General features: G+C 40.8%; 1 protein-coding gene across 1 annotated transcript in view; it reads left to right on the top strand.

The window, feature by feature from the left end:
• LOC133094976 (cytidine monophosphate-N-acetylneuraminic acid hydroxylase) overlaps nt 1-17,363 on the top strand; it is a 272,381-nt gene that overhangs the window by 103,694 nt on the left and 151,324 nt on the right. The window lies entirely within an intron of this gene.

Raw genomic sequence — 17,363 nt, 5'->3', positions numbered from 1 at the left:
CTGGGAGACCCTCTGCGCTCTTTCCTTTTTCAGCCCTCCCTGTGACTGCTGACGTTTCCTCAACGTTATTAATTTTCCATTTCTGGGGAGCTGGAGCTAGACGAAACCTGTAAACACTAACCATATGTTAAGAAAACACTTTTTTGTATGCTCAGCGGGCGCGCCGCCGCTGCTGTTTCCCATCTCAGACACTCGAAGTAGGAGAGCGCCCGGAAAATGCCTTTCACTCGCTGCGGAACCTCCTTTAACCCCAGGGCATATTCGGGCAGCTGAGCGTAATTCACAAAGGCCAGAATAAGCCTGCTGATAGGTCTGACGGACCTGGCCCAACTCCCTCCGACTTTCCCTGGGCTCCACCCCCGGAGAGACAACTTCTGGGCAACTTCTCGCTTCAACTGCTGCATCGGTGCCTGGCGGCTGGGAATGCCTGTCGAATCAGGTTCTGTTTCTAAAGGACAGAAGGAGGGGAGGGAGAAAAGGAAAGGGAATCCTACGCATTGATAGTCTAGTTTTAAACACTGCCGTCGACCTAGGATCCCCAAGAATCATCTTCAGCCTCTCCGCCAGGCGTTACCGTTAAGGCATTTACCAATCTGGCCCCTTCCCACTCTTAAAACCTGACTCTCCAAAACTATTTGCTATTTGCTTTTCCCTTCCTTTTAAGGTTATCTGATTCTTACCTATGTTTTCAATTCCAGCCCGATATGTACCTTCTTTGTGAAGATTTTCCAGGGTTTTTCAGATCACTGTGATCCCTCTATTCAAAACCGCTAGAATATATTGCCTGAAACACTATTTTCTAAGCCCAGCCACACAGTGCCTTGTTTCATTACTTGTGTATTTGTCTAGTTTTACTACTTAACTCTTGCTTTGTTCCCTGAGTTTGTGTTTATCTGCCCAACTAGACTGGGCGATTTAAAGGCGAGAGTTTATCTCAGACTTTTGAACCTCCTCAGCAGATTTGTGCAAAATAGGTGTTCCGTAAACATTTGTTAACTTATTGGTTTTAGAGCTTTGGACCTCAGACTCCCTACTGTTTCTCAAATGTTGGCGATTTATTGAAGATAGACCTGTCCTTTACGCGTTAAATATCTTTTCATGCAATAAATTAACATCTCAAAACCATCTTCCATTCAACTGAGTGTGTTAAAGAAGATTTTTCTGGCACTTATCAATGAAGTTTCAGAAATTGCCCTGAAGGTTCCACACCATGTGGTAACTCGTGAAAATAAAGACAAAACTTTTTTTCCCCCTTGGCCTGGGGTAGTCAGAAGAATAAAGAACAGGCTGTATGGCATTCCTGTAATTCAGTGCTCCTTGGTGCCTTTTAAAGGAAGCTGGGGTTTCAATGAAGAATCACGTTTTTTCACTGGAGCAGGAGCCTGATTGACTCCTACACCTCTGAAGGCATGGATTCAAATGAATCTCCTATATTAATGCTCAAAAATGACTGATTTTGGAAATGAAAATCATTTCCTTCTTGGGAGCAAAACTCAAGTATGTTTCAGAATAGCAAGCAGAGAACTCAAAGGAGCACTGTTTATAACACTGTAAAACCCAACAAGTGGTAAATGTCCCCGGCACAGGACAACCGAGGAGACAGCTTAGAGAATGCATTTTGAATTCTGAAATGTGCACTTGTCGACTGAAATCTGCCCACCCCCTCCAATACTGCAATCTTTCCTCAGCACCTCTGCCCTCCATCTCTGCCCTTCCATGCTTTTAAGTTTACCCCTGCCATTGTGCTCTTGATTAAGAGAGTGATTAAACCACTACCTGAAACTAATTGCCACCATAAATGTGATTACCTACAGCTTCATCTAATATGTATATATGTGGCTTTGTTTAAGTCTTTTTTTTTTTTTATAAATTTATTTATTTATTTTTGGCTGCGTTGGGTCTTTGTTGCTATGCGCGGGCTTTCTCTAGCTGCGGCAAGCGGGGCCCCCGCTTGAGCCCACCTCATTGCGGTGGCTTCTCTTGTTGAGGAGCACAGGCTCCAGGTGCATGGGCTTCAGTAGTTGTGGCACGTGGGCTCAGTAGTTGTGGAGCACGGGCCCACTTGCTCCGCGGCATGTGGGATCCCCCCGGACCAGGGCTCGACCTCGCGTCCCCTGGACTGGCAGGCGGACTCTCAACCACTGCGCCACCAGGGAAGCCCTGTTTAAGTCTTATAACTAGCACTGATGAACTGAAACCTATTAGTCAGAAAGGAAGAGAAAACCGGCTTTTCAGGGAATATCTACTGCACCTGAACTTTTAAAATGTTAAACACAATCGCAACAAATTTAACACATACCCAGAAACAAAATTATTTTGGAAAACTATACATGGACTTTTATTTTTAGTTCCAAGGTGTACATTCATATCTCTATTGTATATTTTGTAGTGCATTATGGTGAGAAAATATGCTATGAATTTAAAAATCTGCTGAAAATACTTAATGTCTATAATGGTCTAACATACTCTCATTAGAACCATATCATATAGGGACTTCCCTGGTGGTGCAGTGGATAAGAGTCTGCACTCCCAATGCAGGGGGCCTGGGTTCGATCTCTGGTCAGGGAACTAGATCCCACATGCATGCTGCAACTAAGACCCAGTGCAAACAAATAAATATTTTTTAAAAAAAGAACCATATTGGGGCTTCCCTGGTGGCGCAGTGGTTGAGAATCTGCCTGCCAATGCAGGGGACACGGGTTCGAGCCCTGGTCTGGGAAGATCCCACATGCCGCGGAGCAACTAGGCCCGTAAGCCACAATTACTGAGCCTGCGCGTCTGGAGCCTGTGCTCTGCAACAAGAGAGGCTGCGATAGTGAGAGGCCCGCGCACCACGATGAAGAGTGGCCCCCACTTGCCGCAACTAGAGAAAGCCCTCGTACAGAAACGAAGACCCAACACAGCCATAAATAAATTAATTAATTAATTAATTTTTTTTAAAAAAGAACCATATTGTATAATGATTAAACCCATGGAGACAAAACAAAAATTAAGAAATCAGCAAGCTAACAACAGCAAAAAAAAAAACTCCACTATTTACCCAAATCCATTTCTGATCTTGCCTACTGCCTTAAGAACTGGTTTTTAAACTGGAAGATATTCGGTTATGTGGGAACCAATGACATTTCCACTCCCCAAGTAGTGACTTGCAGACTAACTTCCCACCCTTAGCAACTACTGTCGGTCTGGGGTCTGCTTAATGAGGTGTGTGTTTCTCAACTGGGTTAATTAGACCTTTCAGGGAAAGGACACAATGAAATACTAATCTTATAAACACCTCTAGGAAAAAATTAGTTTATCTCTGATTAGAAGACAATGAGAGGTAAATGTCTATTGGACAATATGCCTTTAAAGTATTTACAAGTGATATTATATTAGATTTGCTTGAAAAATAATCCATGGGAGAGGGGTTGTTTGTGGAGTGGGGTGGGGGACTGAGTAGGAATACACATGAAACAAGAGGGGCCCTGTACTGATTTTTGTTGTAGCTGGATAATGGGGTACATGGGAATTCATTGCTCACTTTTAAGTGTGTTTGAAATTTTCAGTCATCATCATAATCAGAGCAAATCCTCAACAGATACGACCAAGAGACGAGGAAAGTCAACTCAGTCATTAATGCAGAAAATATCTATTTGAGTGTGCCATTATCATAGCTCATAGTACAATTGTTTTCCATATTCAGAACACTTGAACAGAGCACTTCAACAGATGCGCTAGTGCTGTGATTCAAAGAAGCAATTGTTTTCATTTTAATGATAATAAAATCAGAATGCATTTTACAATTGTTGTAGACAATTAACATCATGCTTCTCATACCCCACCCCCAACACAAATACAAAATCTGCTATCAGATCACTGGTGCATCTAACAACTGATGACCTCTGACAAATAAGGAGATAAGGATTTAGCATATTTGAGTTACCCAGTGACCTCTTAGGTTAGAAGGGGTACTTACTATATCTTTATCACAACTGGGCATAAGTTCAGATTTGTGGGGTAACTTGCTCAAAGTTGCAAGGGTTGAACCTAGATTTGAGATCTCCAGGCCAAAGTTCATTTCACTATGCCACTTCACCAGCCCCTTGGTCTGTGTTCCATGGAAAGTGTAAAGATGGCCAAGGTTGGGACCCACCCACCCACAAGGAGCTCCACCTCTAGAAGGAAAATTAAGGTGACCTTCGATTGCCCTGCAACTAGTCCAGTGCTGACCACGCAGTAGGTGGTGAGCTAGTTGAATCTAACTGAGCAATTTTAGAAAATAATAAGATAAATGAAAAATGTGCGGGACTTCCCTGGTGGCGCAGTGGTTAAGAATCCACCTGCCAATGCAGGGGACATGGGTTCGATACCTGGTCAGGGAAGACGCCACATGCTGGGGAGCAACTAAGCCCGTGAGCTGCAACTACTGAAGCCCGCACACTCTAGGGCCTGCGTGCAACAAGAGGAGCCACCACGAGCGATGAGAAGCCCGCCCCCGCTCGCTGCAACTAGAGAAAGCCCACGCGCAGCAACGAAGACCCAATGCAGCCAAAAAAGAAAAAGAAAAATGTGCTAGTTAGGTGCAAAATGATGTGTTCAGTATATGCTATAGAAATTCATAGAGGTGGTGGGGAGAGAGCACTAAAAGGAGGAGAGTTGTTTTATAATGTCACTCAACAAATGTGAGGGGAGCACTTACTATTCGCCAGAGGATATAATGGTGAATTACACAGATGCTTCATGGAACCCTCAAGAAACAGTCGGGGGGTGGGGGCGGGGAGAGAGAGAGAGGCAATTACTATAAGTGCGGATGTGGAGAAAAACAGAATTATGGAAATGAGAGGGCTGGAGGGGGAGGAGAGAAAGGGAGTGAAAATGTTCCTGGTAGCAGGAACAGCATGTGTACAGGCCAGAAGACAAGATAAAAACATTGAGAAACTGAAATAAATTCAGTGGTTTTTTTGGCTGCGTGGGGTCTTACTTGCGGCAAGTGGGCCCTTCGTTGCGGCGCGTGGGCTTCTCTCTAGTTGTGGTGCACAGGCTCCAGAGCACATGGGCTCTGTAGTTTGCGGCACGCAGGCTCTCTAGTTGAGATGCACAGGCTCAGTTGCCCCGGGGCATGTGGAATCTTAGTTCCCTGACCAGGGATCGAACCCTCGTCCCCTGCATTGTAAGGCAGATTCTTTACCACTGGACCACCAGGGAAGTCCCAATTCAGTGGGTTTTAATCAATAGAGATGGAGTAGGAACAGAAGGTTAAAAAAAAAAAAAAGAGGACCGTACCATGCCGGACCTCATGAACCACTAAATGAGCTTGAATTTACCCAAAGAGCAAAGAGTAATTCTTGAGAGATTTTGAGTAAGGCAGTATCACACCAGATTTTCTTGTTTAGAAAGATTACCTAGTTGGAATAATTAAAAAGACTGGAAGGGAGGCAAGAGTATTCGAAGTAGAGAAGTTAGGAGGCTGTTGCAATAGTGAAGCAAAACAAAAACACCGTAGTAATCTGAGCCAGGGTGGTGACAGCGGATGGACAGATCTGAGAGCTGCAGGTGCGGGAGGGGAGGAGGAGACAGGTAGGCCCAGGGTCTCCCCGTCAGGAGGCAGTGGTTGCTAACTGAAAAAGGGAGCCTGGAGGAGAGCATATGTGGTGAATCAAGATGAGGGGTTCGGGTTTGGTCTGAAGGGGTGGAGGTACTGCGGGACATCCAAGGGAGATGTCCGTTAGGTGAATGGATATGGAAGTCTGAAGTTCAGGAGACATTCTGGTATGTAGACTCAAGATCCATCAACATACGGCATATGAAATGATAGGATTTAGTAGGAAAACCTAGCTTATCTGATGAGATGACAATGGGGGTTGGGTACATTGTTACTAAAGGCAACGTGCCTCTCGGGAAGTGGGTGAGATCTAACAAGGCAAGTATGCAGTATGAGGAGGAAAGGAACTCTGAAGAATTGCAGGCATCCAGAAAAAGAAGAGCTGCAAAGGAGACTATAGCAGTTATCTCTTGCAGTGTAACAAATTACCCCCAAACTTGGCAACTTAAATCAACAAACATTTAATATGTCAAAGATTCTGTGGGTCAGGAACCTGGGAGCAGCTTAGGTGGGTGGTTCTAGCTCAGAGCCTCTCATGAGTTGGGATCAGGCTGTCAGGTGGGTCTGTGGTCAATTGAAGGCTCAACTGGGGCTTCCTCTGGTGTGGGCAGGTGTCAGTTCCTTCCTGGTTGTTGGCTGAAGCCTCAGTTCCTCAGGACACACAGGGCTGCTTGAGTGTCTTCATGAAGAACAGCTGGCTCCCAGAGTGAGTGATGGGGGGGTGGAGATAGAAAATACAGTGCCTTTTATAACTTTATCTTGGAAATGACATACCATCATTTCTGCTGTATTCTACTGTCACATAGATTAAGGAATCACCCCAGGACAATGAGAGAGATGACACAAGAATGTGAATACCAAGAGGCAGGGAGGGATCATTGGCGGCATCTTGGAAAATGGCTACTATAGAGTCAGTGAAGGACCATCCAGCAGAGAAGTAGTAGGAAACCGGGAAGATACGATGTCAAGTTGGGAAGATGTGAAAAAATAATATTTCAAGAACGGGAAATGGTTTAACAGTGTCATGTTTTGCTAAAAAGTCAAATGTGATAAGGTAACATGTATTTGAATTTAGCAATAAGGGAAGCATTAATTTGTTTTTGTTCTTGGGAGAGATCAATTTTAGTAGAATAATGGGGGAAGAAGATAAATTGCAATGGGTTGAAGAGTGATTAGGAGATGGAAAAGGAGAGGAAAACAGAATGCAGATAACTCCGGAACTGGGGATATGAAGGAGAATAAAGGCAGAGGAGTAGCCGAAAGGCTGTATAGGGGACCTTCTATTAAGCATTGAGGATTTAATACTTGCATTTATATAACTATGCTTCTTCCCAATGAGAGTAGAAGAAAAAAAACACACATAGAATCCCTAATGTAAACAGTGGACTTTAGTTAATAATATTGTATCAATATTGGCAATTGTAGCAAATATACCAAACTAAAGTAAGATGTTACAATAGGGGAAACTGTAGAGAGTGAGGGGGTATATGGAAATTCTCTGTACTTTCTATTCAATTTTTCTGTAAATCCAGAACTGCTCTAAAAATAGTTTATTCACTTATATTAAAAATGCATAAAGCCACAAGGACAAAGAAGATAGGAGACAGTAGCAAACTAGAAAATGTAACATTTTGGAAACTGGGAAAGTCAGTGGAGGAATGGTAACTAACTTAACAGACCAGGGAAAGACAAATTCTAAGCCAGAGGGGAGAAAGCAAATAAAAAGCAAGCTAATTTCTATAGCAGAGCCCAAGAAAAATCTCAGGAACTGGAGACGCAAATGATCTCTGAATGCAGAAGTGCAGAATGAGAGAACAACAAAAAACAGGAGGATTGGTAAAGAGTTTAAAAGGAAGAGTTAGACACTCCATAAATTCCCTTTATCTCACGCAGCCAGTCAGCTCTGCACTGCCTTAGACTGGAGGCTTACTCTTAGAAGAGATTGAAACCAAAAGGACCTAGTCTTAGAACAGCAGAAGGTAAAAGTGAGACATAATACCATACAGAAAAGAGGGAAATTTAGAGAAAAATCTACCTCCTAAATATAAAGCCACCACAAATTGTTTCTCTGCTTGATTCTTAGAAGTCTTAACAGCAGGGTTTATAATCCTGGCATCATATTCCTCTCCTAGATTACTGACTCTCCTTAAAAGAAAAACCTGTAGGATACTGATATGTGTTGATTTGCCAGTGAAAAGACCAGGTCCCCACCTATCACCCTAAATTGAGCCCCACCAGTTGAGAAGCCCCATCCACTCATGTAGAGCTTCAGATCACTGTTAATATAGACATCCAAGGAACACTGACATTTGAGGAAAGCCTCTATCATGAGAGCCAGAGACCAAAACAAACAAGCCTTAACAAGGATCATAGAAGAGCCTGGGAGCAAAAGAAAACTTAAGAATCCAGAGTGAGGGGACTTTTGCTCGAGGTCATGATGGAATAATAAGGATTGGACATTTCCTTCCTTCAAAAACTAGAAAATAGTACAAAATATAAGGAACTACTGTTTTTCAGACATTGAACATTAGATAGGACAGGACTGTGATCCTTGAAAGAAGGGAAGCAAACGAAGTGAGCACTACAATTGCCCCAGATTTCTACCTGGAAATAACTGGATGATGGGTGCAAAGAGGGGGACCCTCAACAGAGTCCACTGCGTCAAGGAGATGTAAAGTTTGGAGAGACAGAGGTGGCTGTATCTTGTGAGGTAGAGTTCCAAGGAGGAGGGAGCTGTACTGAAAATCAAATCAATAAATCAAATCAATAAATTTGATACAATTCTAGGTGCACTGATCAAGACAAAAAGATACAAGATACAAATTAGCAATGTGAGGAATTAAAGAGGAGGCCTCACTACAAACATTAAAAAGATAATAAGAGGATACTAAGAACAACTTAATGCCAATAAATTTGATAATTTAGTTGAAACATACAAAAGACAGAAATTCCCAAAATTGACTCAAGAACAAACAGAAAAATCTGAAGAGCACTATATCGATTAAAGAAATGTATGTATATATTTTGGCCATGCTGCGTAGCTTGTGGGATCTTATTTCCCCAACCAGAGATTGAACCCAGGCCATGGCAGTGAGAACACCGAGTCCTAACCACTGGACCACCAGGGAATTCCCTCAAGTAAAGAAATTTGAATTTGAAATTAAAACCTTCCCATAAATAAAAGGAGAAATAATCACAAAACACCTCAACAGGTGTGCACACTCTCTCTCTCACACACACACACAAAGACAAAATTCAATACCCATTTATAATAAAAACTCCAAGTAAACTAGAAGAAAAGACAATTTCCTCAACTTGATAACAGGCATCTATAAAAAAAAACAAAACAAAACCAAAAACCTATACCTAATGATATAGACTAAATGCTTTCCCCGTAAAATCAGGAACAAGAGAAGGATATCTACTCTTCTTACTTGTATTTAATATTAGGCTAGAAGTCTTAGCTATTCCAATAGGGCAAGCAAAATAAATGAAAGTCACAGTGATCAGAAAGGAATAAAAAGCTTTGTAGACAACATGACTGTGTTCATAGAAAATCCTAAGCAAACTACAAAAAAAAAAGCTATGAGAAATAATAAGTGAGTTTAGCAAGATTGCAGGACACAAGGTCAATATATAATCAGTTGTATTTCTGTATGCCAGAAATGAAAAATTAGAAATTGAAATTTTAAAATTATCATTTATGATGGCATAAAAAACATGAGATGTGTAAAGATAAATTTAATAAAATGTGTGCAAGACATGTACAATGAAAACTGCAAAACATTGCTGAGAGAAAGTAAAGAAGACCTAAATAATTGGAGAATACAGCAATAACAATGGATTGGAAGATTCAATATGATTAAGGTGTTACTTCTCCTGAAATTGAACTAGAGATGGTAATGCAACCTCAACAATAATCATAACAGTATTTTCTGTAGAAATTAACAAGATGATTCTAAAATTCATATGGAAATTCAAAGAAACTAAGATGACCAAAAAATTTTGAAGAACAAAGTTGTAGAAATTATACTACCTAAATTCAATACTTAAAGCTATTATAATTAAGATGTGTGATATTGGCATAAAAATAGACTTATAGATCAACGGAACAGAGTAGAAAGTACAGAAATAAGCCCACACATATTTGATCTATTGGTTTTTTGTTTGTTTGTTTGTTTGTTTTTGTTTTTTAACAAATTGCCAAGGTAATTCAATGGGAAAGAGCAGTTTCTTTGATGAATGATTCTGGAATAACTGGCTATCCCCATGGAAAACAATGATCGGTGACCTTTATTTTATGCCATAAAAGATAAATTTCTAAATGGATCAAAAATTAAATGTAAAAGTTAAAGCTATACAAACTCCTGGAGGCAACACAGGAGAAAATCTTCACGGCTTTGAAGTAGGCAAAAAATTCTTGTATGCTATACGTAAAGCACAAGCATAAAAGAAAAAATTGATAAATTGGACTTTATCAAAATTAAAAACTATTGCCCTTTGAATGACACTGTTAAAAAAGTGAGAAGGGAGAACATTTTCTTCCTTTTTTTTTTTTTTTTTGTCCATGCCTCGTGGCTGGCGGGATCTTAGCTCCCCAACCAGGGATTGAACCCAGGGCCCCAGCAGTGAAAGCACTGAGTCCTAACCACTGGACCGCCAGGGAATTCCCAGGAGAACATTTTCTCAATACATATATCTGGCAAAGGATGATATATGGAATATACAAACATCGCTTACAACTCAATAAAATTGGGCAAAGCATTTGAACAGCCATTTGCCCAAAGACATATGAAAAGGAGCTGAATACCATTAGTCATCATAGAAATGCTAATTAAAACCACATTGAGATACCACCACTCCCACTAGAATGGCTAAAATAAAAAAGGTTGACAGTGTTGGTGAAGATACAGAGTAACTAAACTCTCATACATTGTTAGTAGGAATGTAAAATGATACAATTACTTTGGAAAGTATTTTGTCAGTTTCTTACAAAATTTACCAAATACTTAATATACAATCCTGCAATTCACTCCTATATATTTACCTAAGGCAAATAAAAAGGTATGTCCACACAAAGACTGATATATGAATATTTATAGCAGCTTTATTCACCACAGCCAAAAAACTGGAATCAAACGAAACATACACAACAGATGGATAGACAAATGTAGCACATTCATACAATGGAATATGACTCAACAGTACAAAGGAATGAACCAATGTTAATTGCAACATCATGCATGAATCTCAAAAACATGCTGGGCAACATATTCCAGACACAAAAGAGTACATGCTGAATGATACCATTTATGTAAAACTCTACAAAAAGGACTTCCGTGGTGGTCCAGTGGTTAAGAATCCCCCTTCCAATGCAGGGGACGCAGGTTTGATCCCTGGTCGGGGAACTAAGATCCCATATGCCGCAGGGCAACTAAGCCTGTGTACCGCAACTACTGAGCCCACACGCTCTGGAGCCTGTGCGCCACAACTAGAGAGAAGCCCGTGCACTGCAAGGAAAGATCCAACATGCCACAACTAAGACCCAAGGCAGTCAAAAAAAAAACAAAACCGAAACCGAAACTCTACAAAAGACAAACCTAATCCATAGCGACAAAAAGCAGATCAGTTGTTACCTGGGGCCTGGGGCTCAGAGGTATTTGGGAAGGGGCCCAGGAAACAATTTGTAGTGATCAAAATATTTCATTACCTGATTGTGATTGTGGGAACAGAGTGCATACATTTGTCAAAACTCATTGAATCGTACACCTAAAATGGATGCATATTATTGTCTGTAAGTTATGCCACAATAAGGTTGCTAAAAATATCTATAATTATATCATCAGAGATTTTAAAAAAATCATTGCATCCATGAAAACTAAAGAATCCATGGGGATTCTATTTTAGAAATCAGAGAAGATAAAAGAGCTCTCAGAATTTTAAAATATACTACCAGGAATTTTCATTTCTGGAGGCCCTTGGGAAGAATCTGTTTCCAAGCACATTCAGGATGTTGGCAGAATTTAGTTTCTGGCAGTTGTAGGACCCAGGGCTCCATTTCTAGAGAAGCTGCTGTCAGCGAGGGCCCATTCTCAGCTCCTAGAGGCTATTCACATTCCTTTGCATGTGCCCCCTCCCCATTTCAATGCTGGCCAAGATAAAATCTCTTGCATCAAATCCCTCCCCTCTCATGTTGCAAATCTCCTTTGCCCCTGAAACACTTGTTCCTTTTAAGAGCTCACCTGATTAGATCAAGCCCACCAAATACAGTCTCCTTTTTGTCAATCACTTGTGCTGTATTAACATACCCTAATCATGGCAGTGATGTCCCATCATATCTCAGGTCCCTTCCACATTCCGGGAGAGGGAATGTACAAGGGGAGGGGTCTTTGGGGGTGATTTTGGAATTCTGCTACCACAATAAGGCTGGCCTAAAACTTAGAGAAAAATAATTAGGAGGAAATTTCAACAAATTATTACGTATGGATGCAGACTGATGAGCTACACTTGTTTTTGCTTTGCTTTGCTTTGCTTTGCTTTGCTTTGCTGAACTTAGGGGTGTGTGTGTGCGTGTGTTGTATTTTTAGCATATTGGTCCTTTACAAAGTCGAGCAAGGATATCAAACTGTTTTTATTAGTGAATTTAAGTATTTTCCATACTCTTTCTCTTTTCAATTGATACCTGTGTACTCAGGATTCGGCTTTATTTCGCTTATCTCTTCTGGAACTTGATATCAGGAAGCATTTCAAGAAGGGGTCTTTGAAGTGGGAGTAAAAAATAAGTCAAGTTAAAAACAAAGACAGGGACTTCCCTGGTGGCACAGTGGTTAAGAATCCACCTGCCAATGCAGGGGACACGGGTTCGAGCCCTGGTCCGGGAAGATCCCACATGCCGCGGAGCAACTAAGCCCGTGCACTACAACTACTGAGCCTGTGCTCTAGAGCCCGTGAGCCACAACTACTGAAGCCCGCATGCCTAGAGCCCATGCTCTGCAACAAGAGAAGCCACCGCAGAGAGAAGCCCACGCACCGCAACGAAGAGTAGCCCCCCAGCTCTGCAACTAGAGAAAGCCCGCATGCAGCAATAAAGACCCAACGCAGCCAAAAATAAATTAAAAAAAAAAATTACACACACACACACACAAAATGACACACACACACACAAAAGTAAAGACAGTTCATGACATTTTTTCAAATTCTCTTAATTAAAAAATCTAGCAACCAAGATTCCCTTCAGTACATGAATAGATAAATAAACTGTGGCACATCCAGATGATGGAATTCAACGCTAAAAAGAAATGACTTATCAAGCCATAAGAAAACATGGAGGAATCTTAACGGCATATTACTGAATGAAAGATGCCAATCTGAAAAGGCTACTTACTGTATAATTCCAACCATGTGAAATTCTGGAAAAGGCAACCCTGTGGAGACATTAAAAGATCAATGGTGGCCAGGGGTTTGAGAGGAGGAAGGGTTGAATAGGAGTTCAAGGATTTTTAGGCCAGTGAAATTACTCTGTATGACACTATAATGGTAGATACATTTCATCATATATTTGTCCAAACCCTAAGAATGTACAACACCAAAAGTGAACCCTAGTATAAACCATGGACTTTGAGTGACAATGATGTGTCCATGGAGAGTCATCAATTTTAATAAATTACCACTCTGGTGCTGGATGTTGATAATGGGAAAGGTTGTGCATATGTGGAGGCAGGGAGTATATGGGAAATCTCTGTGCCTTCCACTCAGTTTTGCTGTGAACCTCACACTGTTCTAAAAAAAGTAAGTCTACTTTAAAAAAAATGTAATAATACCAACAGTAATATCTGCCACTTAATGATGCTAAGCCCTTGACATATTTCATCAGCATTGTTTATATTCTATTTTCCCTTGTTCAGTTTCATCACATGAATTTTCATAAAAATGAGACTACTGCTGCTTAGTTGCTCATCAGCTCAGACTGTGGAGCTCTCCCCAAAAGAGTAACCTTCCTGTGAGACAGCACTCTTCATTAGTATTGAATAGAAAATGTGTGGGATGTTTTGGGCTGCGAGTGGAAATACAGTTTGCCTCTTTAATTGAACTCTTGAGATTGTATGGAAATCATCTCTTCCCCGTAGCACCTTAATCACTCCCATATGGATGAATTCATTCAATAAACACCTCTCTTTGCATATCTGGATTATCGCTAGAAATAGCGGTCCCTGTTTGAGGGAACCTTTGCTGTTTAAGCAGTTCTCAAAGCGTATGAAAGGATCTCCATCGACAGACTCCTGAACCCCAACTTCATCCCCCAGTGTTTGTCCCCCACATCTTTTCTAGAAGTGAAGTAAGCTGACTCTGAGGCTTTTAAATTCTGAATTCTGGCTCCTTCTAACTGAATCATTCCAGCTCATTCTAACTGAGTCATTCCAGAGGTCCGGAGGTCTTGAAACAATGTCTCCTTTGTCCAGGAAACAATAAGCTTAAGTCAAACTGTTCACTTTCTAATAGCCCTGGGGTTCCCTTGGCTATCTAGGTAGGAACTCCATTAGCAAGCCAAATACCCCTTGGATAAATAGGAAATCTACAAATAATTCACCACTACTTTGAATTAGTACAACTAGGAAGTTATCAGACAACTAAGATACTCTAAAAGTGATCTGTGAGAAAAGCAGCATTTAAAAAAATCTGCCCAATTTCTGGCTTTCTTTCAAATGATTACCTTAAACGAGTATTGCACCCTTTGTTATATTTTTAGTTATTTAGATCTCCTTTTTCTCTGTTGTTAAAATTTCTCTGTTTTTAATATTTTTACTGCTCTATGAAGAAATACCTTTTTTCAAAATTAATTTTTATTTATATTATTTATTTTTGGCTGCTTGGGTCTTCATTACTGCGCACGGGGCTTTCTCTAGTTGCAGCGAGCTGGGGCTACTCTTCACTGCGGTGCGCGGGCTTCTCATATCGGTGGCTTCTCTTGTCACGGAGCACGGGCTCTAGGCACATGGGTTTCAGTAGTTGTGGCACACGGGCTCAGTAGTTGTGGCTCACTGGCTCGAGAGCGCAGGCTCAGTAGTTGTGATGCACGGGCTTAGTTGCTCCGCGGCATGTGGGATCTTCCCAGACCAGGGCTCGAACCTGTGTCCCCTGCATTGGCAGGCAGATTCTTAACCAGTGTGCCACCAGGGAAGTCCCAAAAATACCTCTTTTAACCGTCTGATTTGATTCCTATTTTGGCAAATTGACACTTTGTCAAGTGGCATGAGAACAGTATCTACCGTACTGAATAAAAACAACATTTACGGTCCTTCCTTCATTCTGAACAATTTAAACCTTTTCTCATTTAATCCTCAAGACAATTTTTACTATCTGCATTATTCAGGTAGGGAAACTTCACCCCAGAGAGGTTAAACGACTGTCCCAAGGTCACACATCAACACCACAGAGTAGCTCTGATTTACAGGTTGGGTTTAAAATGTTGTGGTAACACCATTGTAAAGCAATTATACTCCAATAAAGATGTTAAAAAATAAAATAAAATAAAATAAAATGTGGTATTTCCATTTATTCCTAAAGCCAATTAGCTGCTTAAACAACTGACTACTACTGCCATCTACTGGTAGCTAGCTGAGTTGCTCTTCCTCAGGTTGCACTACAGGCACAAGTGATTCTGACACACACTAGTGCCATCTATCATGCTGGCGTCTAGAACAGTGCCTGACACATAGTAGACACTCAAAATTTGTGAAACGAATCTCTGGGAGATCCCAGAAGAATTTTGGTTGATAAAATCTCTCAAGTTGTTCATTAACTCCTCAAATAACCAAATCCAGAAAGAATACGAAGGCTACCTCCACATAAGACAATGATATTGTTGTAGACTGTTTACTCCATCAATCGTGCCACCTCTGCATTTATATACACACTTCACATTTCATTGCTTTAACCTAGTTTATCAGTTGAGTCTCACTCTTATGTTTCAATCCAGCTCTACTATTTGTACTGTATAGATTTCAGAAAGAATCTTAGTTTTACCACTGAAAAGGACCTGAGAAATCCTGGCTAGTGTTCCTCAAGTCCTGTTTCAAAAGATGGTGATAAAAAAGTGTTTCATAGATAAATAAATTTCAGCAACGGTGCAATAAATGAAGTTCCAATGGTTTCTTCACAGAAACCAATGTAGAACTTCTCAGAGTAATTAACATGCTACTGTGCCTTAGGGCTTTCTGAAAGAAGGAATATAGGATACAGCACTTCCCAAACGTACTTGACTACTGAATTCTTTTCCATTAAACTTCTGTTAATATCTCAAGGAATGCTAGTGTTCTGTGGAACTCAATTTGGAAGGCTCCAATATCCCAATTCCAGTTATTACAGATGGAGCTGAATGAGAATAATTTCCTTAATATCATTCAGCAGAGCTAGGACTCTCATTTTAAGTGTTCTTTTCACAATATCACTCTTGTTATATGTAATTTCTCCATATGAAAAACAAACGCTAATACCTACTGACTGGTACAGAACTTTACAGTTATAAAGGGTATGTGAAGTAACATTTAATGAGTGCTGTTATATGCTCTTTTCTCCCCCTCCCCCCTGCTATCAATGGGCCAAACATTCCAGACCTTATGACTGTTGTATTTCACACCATGAAATAATAAATGAGCCTTCTTGTTTAAACATATCCCTCTATAGGATTGGTCAATGAGAGTCTGCTCTGAGAGATACATCTTGTTGATTTTTGATGTATCAGCCACATTGGCCTTTTTTATTTTCTAGAAAGTTAAACCATTTCCTGCCCTAGACCATTCATACATCCTGTGTCCTTTTCTATTCCTCCTGTTTTATTTCTCCCACTGGACTTCAAGTGCATAGAATTAGCTTAATCATAACTTCTGGTTGATAATACACCATCATCATTGATCCATTCACAGCACCCTTTATTTTAATAAAATAATGAACATAATCCAACCCAAGGGCCAGAATACAAGCAGAAATATATTTACCTACATGTTTCTTCCTCATCCCATCTTGCTGCATCTCCCTCAAAGGATAAGCTTGATCTTAAATATTAGATTTATCATTTCCTTGCTTTTTTGTTGTTTTTAATTTGCTCACATGCATATGTGAACACACAAACACACACATTTATTTTCTAAGAGAACCTTTTTTTAAAATTTTATTTATTTTTGGCTGCATTGGGTCTTCGTTGCTGCGCATGGGCTTTCTCTAGTTGCAGCGAGTGCGGGCTACTTTTCGTTGCGGTGCGCGGGCTTCTCATTGCGGTGGCTTCTCTTGTTGCGGAGCACGGGCTCTAGGCACGCGAGCTTCCGTGGTTGCAGCACACGGGCTCAGTAGTTGTGGCTTGCGGGCTCCAGAGGGCAGGCTCAGTAGTGTGGCACAGGGGCTTAGCTGCTCCACGACATGTGGGATCTTCCCCGACCAGGGATTGAACCCGTGTCCCTTGCATTGGCAGGTGGATTCTTAATCACTGCGCCACCAGGGAAGTCCCCATTTCTTTTGATTACTTGTTTCTGGGTCACATTCTCTTGCTTCTTTGCCTGAGAATCTTTGAGTAGATGCTGGACATTGTGAAGGTTATATTAGTTAGTGTCTGGGTTTTATTTTCTACCTGGGGTCCACTTACATCCCAAGTCCACTGAGACCAAGGGACCCATTACATAGTGTCAAGGCTGGTTCAGTTTGTCAATTCCATTGAGATTGTTTTATTATTTGATTAAATTAAATAATCTATTGAAGGTTTAATTTTATTCTGAAAATTTTCCACATT

Source organism: Eubalaena glacialis, chromosome 7 (assembly GCF_028564815.1).
Source record: "Eubalaena glacialis isolate mEubGla1 chromosome 7, mEubGla1.1.hap2.+ XY, whole genome shotgun sequence".
Taxonomy (NCBI): Eukaryota; Metazoa; Chordata; class Mammalia; order Artiodactyla; family Balaenidae; genus Eubalaena; species Eubalaena glacialis.
Note: the sequence above shows the minus strand (reverse complement) of the source record. Positions and strands in the feature narration are given on the sequence as shown.